Consider the following 6493-nt stretch of genomic DNA (forward strand, 5'->3'; position numbering starts at 1 on the left):
TGATGAGAACACATGGACATAAAGAAGGGAACAACACACACTGGGGCCTATTGGAGGGTGAAATTTGGAGGGTGGGAGGAGTGAGGGGATCAGGAAAAATAACTAATAGATACTAGGTTTAATACCTGGGTGATGAAATAATCTGTACAACAAATCCCCATGACACAATTTTACCTATGAAACAAACCTGCTCATGTACACCTGAACTTAAAATGAAAGTTAAATTTTTAAAAAGTACAAAACAACTACAAGAAGAAAAACAAGATGGAGTGAAATATTTTAGTGGTGGACAGAGGTTTTGGTTGCTTTGTTTCATTTTCTCTCAAGGATTGTTCTTTTTTAAGATGGGAAAACGTAGTTTTAGTCTACTGAGAATTAAGAGTTAGTAGTAAAAGCAGGAATTACTTTTCAAATGCCACCAAAGTTGCAGTTTTGTAGCATAGTGCTCCTTAGGTCTCTTCTTGCTGATATCCAAGATTGCTGGAATAATCTGAGTCACTGTAAACACCTTGTTACCCAGGATGATCTTGATCTCCTGCCCTTGTGATCTGCCCATCTCGGCCTCCATGCTGGGATTATAGGCATGAGCCACCGTACCCAGCCGTCTTAATCATTTTTAAGTGTGCAGTTCACTAATATTAAAAACATTCACATTGTTGTACAATCATCACCACCATTCATTTCCAGAATGCTTTTCATCTTGCAAAATGAAATTCTTTACCAGTTAAACAATAATTCCCTTTTTCTTCTCCCTACCCTGGCAACCACTATTCTACTTTCTGTCTCTCTGATTTTGACTATTCTGGGTACCTCATATAAGTGGGATCAAGTGGTATTTGTCTTTCTGTGATTAGCTTATTTCAGTTAGCATGTATCAGAATTTCCTTCACTTTTAAGGCTTGAATGGCACCCTATTGTATGTATGTATCATATTTTGTTTACCCACTCATCTATCTATGGATACTTGGCTAGCTTTCATGTTTTAGATATTGTAAATAATGTTGTTATGAACATGAGTGTACAAATATCTCTTTGATCCTTCTTTCAATTCTTCTGGGTATATATCCAGAAGTGGAATTGCTGGATTATGTGGTAATTCTATTTTTAATTTTTTGAGGAAGTGTCATACTGCTTTTTACAGTGACTGCAACATTTTATGTTACTAACAACAGTGGACAAGGGTTTCGGTTTCTTCACATCCTCACCCACCAATGCTTGTTCTGTTCTGTGTTGTTGTTGTTGTTGTTGTTGTTGTTGTTTGATAGTAGCCATCTTATGGGTGTGAGACACCAGACATTGATTATCTTCTAAACTTTTTCCATACTGTAGTCAGAATTATATTCAGTAAACATATCATGATCATGTAACCTTCAGTTACATGTTTAAATCCTTCAGTGGCTTCTCATTAACTTCAGGATAGTCTGACCTCCTTTAACATGTTTTATAAAAACTCATTCATGATTTTCTCCCTGGCTAACTTTTCTAGCCTTGCTTCTCAACTGCTCCCTTTTCCACCTCTTCCCCTATAGCTCATCGTCCACTTCTTATATACACATATACACTCTATGCATCAGTCACTCTGAAATTTATTCAGGTCTGTGAAAATGCTATACTTCCCCTCATCCCCAACACTATTCCTTCTGATAGATGCTCTTTCTCCCTCATCACCTGGCCAGTTCCTGCTTATCCTTGAGGTCTCAAGATAGCATTTGCTCCAGGAAAATTTCCTTAATAAATTCCCTCCACCAGGCTTCATTAGTACCTTTACTATGTGTTCCCAGAGCACTCGATCTTTGCCCTAATGCAGTGCTCTGTGTCAATCACACTCTGTAATTGTCTGCTTACTTATCACCTTTCCTCTAATCCCATGCTGGCCTATGTGGCTCTTGGACACTAAATTGTAACTAGTATGACTGAGGAACTGAATTCTTAACTTCAATTTTTACAAATTGTAAAATAACCTGATATCTGAATCAGTTATACTAAAACTTTTAAGATGTTTGGAACCAACTTGGGTATGTGAGTCTGCTTTTTCAACTGTAAGTTTATGAGATCTAAATACAGATGAGAATTAAGCATCTGAATTGAGATGTGCTGTAAGTATAAAATATATTGAATTTTGAAGACTTAGTACAAAATAAGGAGTATAACTTTTTAGATAGGTTACATGTAGAAATAATATTTTTGACATAGCAATTTACATAAACTATTTAAATCAATTTTATTTATAATTCAGTCACTTTTTAGTATAGCACTAGAAATTTTTAATTACATATGTGGCTTACCTTATATTTCTATTAGACAGCACTGACCTAGACTATAAATTCTGTAGAGACAGGAATCACGACTGTCTTATTTACTTATTTTTAAAATTTTTATAGCATTCACCATGTGTTGAGTGTTAATCTATGCATTAACTAGGAATTACAAACATTAACTATCTTGATCCTTATAACAACCTTTTGAGCTAAGTAGTATCATTAACCACATTATACATATGAAGAAATTTACACGAAAAGATTCACTAAACTAGCTCAAGGTCACAGAGTTGACCCTATGGAGTTAGACTGTAGAGGGGATACATAAATTATACTCCCAATAACTTTCTTATACTTTTTCTTGTTTGTTCTCTTATTACAGGTGTCCAGAGAAACATTTACTACCCAACTTTTTAAATTAACAGCCATCATCATTCAATTACTCTTTTAAAATTAATCAATCTGTTAATTCCATAAGTATTACTTGAACTCGTAGTGCCAGGTGCTGTGCTGGGTAATAAGGACTCTAAGTTGAATGAAACAAATGCTTTATTTATAAAGAAACTCTATCTGATAGTGGTGACAATCATATAATGAAATAATAATACAATATTATACTATACAACACAAATATACATGAAGGATCACAAATATACATGAAGCCTGGAGAAGAGGAACAGGAGGGAAAAAGTGACAGAACATCTTGAACAATGAGTAGGAGTAAACCAAAAGTGGGTGAGTGGAAGGGGAGAGGTAGTTGAAGCAGGGGAGAAGGTGAGCAGAGCTAAGAAATAGCCTGGTGTTGGCCGGGCGCGGTGGCTCACGCCAGTAATTCCAGCACTTTGGGAGGCTGAGGTGGGCGAATCACAAGGTCAGGAGATCGAGACCATCCTGGCTAACATGGTGAAACCCTGTCTCTACTAACAATACAAAAAATTAGCCAGGCGTGGTGGCGGGCACCTGTAGTCCCAGCTACTGGGGAGGCTGAGGCAGGAGAATCGCTTGAACCCAGGAGGCAGAGGTTGCAGTGAGCTGAGATTGCACCACTGTACTCCAGCTTGGGCAACAGAGCGAGTTTCCACCAAAAAAAAAGGCAAATTTTGTGTCATGTGTATTTTAACAAACCTTTTAAAAAACAAAAACAATGACTGGGCATCAAGTTAAAAAGGTTATTGCTGAGATGCAGGCAAAAGATAAAGATGGCAGCCGAAATGAGATGAGAAATATTGATGAAGAGAAAATAGGTTGAATTAAAAAATATTAGGGGTGCAACTAACAAGAGTTTATTGGTGATTAATTTTAGTCTTGGGTGAGGGAGAGTAAGGAGTTAAGTTATTTCTTAGATTTCTAGTGTGAGCAACTAAAGTGGATAGTGATGACATGCACTGAGATAGAGAACAAAGAGGAGATATAGACTTGGTTGGGGTTGAGGGTGGAGGACATAAGAGGTTCACCTTCAAACACATTGATTTTGAGGTATTTACAGGGAATCCAAGGGGAGTTGTCTTGTTAGGGAACATAGTTCATAATTTCTGGACAGATCTTGGAGCCTTTCTTATGTGGAGGTTAATTAAAGGTACAGGACCAAGGGTAGTTCATGCATGTTTATAGTCTGTCTGCCAGCACATTCTCCTTAATGTTTTTGAGTATTTTGCATTTCTTCACCAATAATCTGTGATTTGGATGGGGCTCCACCCAAATTTGTCCCCAAGGATAGAATATGAAACACACCTGGCCGCAGTGATTGGGGTGTAAGATTGGCAGCCTCAACTAGTAAAGTAAGCATCAGTCTAAGGATGTGTGCAGGAGTTGCTGATTTAAAAATGAAAGTCTACTCCACTCAATCCCATTAGACTAGGAACTGAAGAAAAATATGAACCAGGAACTAGGTTTTCCTAGGAAACAGGAAAAATATGAAATTAGAGTTGTGGAAGCCATCTTGCCACCATGAGGATGAGTGCAACTGGAGGCTATCACATTCAGCCTGAGAAGGAATCTAATATATAAGTTTGAGATGAAGGGTAATTGAGTTCTTTTTATGTCATTTCAATTCTAAATCCAGCCATGCCTGAAGCAAAACCAAACGCTAGACATTTCAAATATGTGAGCCAATGAAGTGCCTGCTTTTCTTACACCAGTTTGAGTTGTATCCTAATGAATATAAGCAGTCCTAGTTCTGCATAGTAGTGTAGAACCATAAAAAATGACTTTATCGCCAGGTGCGGTGGCTTATGCCTGTAATCCCAGCACTTTGGGAGGGTGAGGCAGCGGATCACTTGAAGTCAGGAGTTCGAGACCAGCCTGGCCAAGATGGCAAAACATTGTCTCTACTAAAAATACAAAAATTAGCTGGGTGTAGTGGCACATGCCTGTAGTTCCAGCTACTCAGGAGCTGAGGTGGGAGAATTGCTTGAACCCAGGAGGTGGAAGTTGCAGTGAGTCGAGAACATGTCACTGCACTCCAGTCTGGATGAGCGTGAGACTCTGTCTTAAAAATAAATAAATAAATAAATAAAAATGACTTTACAAGCTGAAACTCTGAAGAGTTATCTTAATCAATGGGAAAAAATATAATTGTTCCAAGACCTTTAGATTTTTTTGTTAAAATATTAAAAATACGGCCGGGCGCGGTGGCTCACGCCTGTAATCCCAGCACTTTGGGAGGCCGAGACGGGCAGATCACGAGGTCGGGAGATTGAGACCATCCTGGCTTACATGGTGAAACCCCGTCTCTACTAAAAAATACAAAAAAACTAGCTGGGCACGGTGGCGGGCACCTGTAGTCCCAGCTACTCGGGAGGCTGAGGCAGGAGAATGGCGTAAACCCGGGAGGCGGAGCTTGCAGTGAGCTGAGATCCGGCCACTGCACTCCAGCCTGGGCGACAGAGCGAGACTCCATCTCAAAAAAAAAAAAAAAAAAAAATTAAAAATACTCATTTTTATAAACTAAAAAGTTATAAAACTGATATTTAGTATACTAAAATTTAAAATATTAGATAATTAGGCATTCAGGTGTTTTATTTCTTTGTAAAAATGTATCAAAAGTAGTTTGGACAAGCATTTTTTTCTGTCTTAGTGAATTATTATACTCCTTTATAAGTTTGGATCACCTTCCAACATTTTGCCTTTTGCCCTTTCAATACTGTAAAATATCTCTGAGATTTCCTTTAATTTGAAGGGTTTTTGTCTGTTTTTCTGTTGCTTTTTTAATTACACACATATATTTAACAGTACAGTTTTACATAGAATGCTAAGAGCACTTTTCTTCATATTTTACAAAAAGGCTTGAAACATATGGACTTTCTATTAGTAATCATACAATAGCACATCCAAATCTAATTCCTCAATAGATGATGCATTATAATTTGTTTAGAATTCAAAGGCTTAATGACAATAATCCAGGGAGGAAAAAGAGTAAGTTTATTTTACATAACTGACCGAAAAATAAATACAAGAAATAGTAAATAGAATTTAATATGGCCTCGTGTGCCCTGAAGGAGGTAGTGCCTGATGTGGAGGGGTAATTGCTATGTCCAAGTAACCTATCTGGAACTTCTGCAAGTGCAGTGTCATGGAAACATCAGTCCCTTTTCTGCCAGACATGGTGCTGCCAACATCCTTAACTCGATAGCCAAGTCTTTCAACATCTGTAAAAACGATTGCAAAATTGAAGTGAGTGACCTTCTTTCTAGCTTCTGGGTAGACTTCTTTTACTAAGTTTGTCAGTTCTTTCAAGGTTGCATCCATCCAAACGTAGTTCTACAACTCTCTGGACGGTACGTTTCCCTGGGAGAACTCGTCCGTTCGGTGGTGGTGGCCATTATTGGTGGTGAAGATGCTCAGCAGCCGCAGGCATGTTTTCTCGCGGTCGATAGACTTCTCTGGCTCCTTCTTAATTTCCTCCTGGGTAACGCGCGACTCCACCGCCATCTTCCTCCAACGGCCCGCCTGGTTTTCTTTACTTTTTGGTTACTTCCTCTGGGATATTGTTATCCTTTTTGTCACAACCACTTTCCTCTTTTAAGTCTATACATTTGCCTTCATGAAGTTCCTGTGGCTGCAAGCCTACAGTCTTTTGAATAGCAAGTGTCAACATTCCCACTCAGCTATTTCTTCTAAAGCCCCATTAATGTTCAATTCAAATGCTGTGAAGTCATGCCAGTTTCTAAAACACTAAAATCTGCCTTCACTGGCAGGGAAATATTTATCTTCAGTCTCCTTGTAATTACTGATTC

At 38.3% G+C, this 6493-nt stretch overlaps 1 pseudogene; it reads right to left on the reverse strand.

Annotated features, from left to right (window-relative positions):
- Nucleotides 1-5729: 5729 nt before the first annotated feature.
- On the reverse strand, nt 5730-6200 carry LOC117095364 (annotated as a pseudogene).
- Between the last annotated feature and the right edge of the window lie 293 nt (nt 6201-6493).

Source organism: Trachypithecus francoisi, unplaced genomic scaffold (genome assembly GCF_009764315.1).
Source record: "Trachypithecus francoisi isolate TF-2019V2 unplaced genomic scaffold, Tfra_2.0 Lachesis_group13, whole genome shotgun sequence".
NCBI lineage: Eukaryota > Metazoa > Chordata > Mammalia > Primates > Cercopithecidae > Trachypithecus > Trachypithecus francoisi.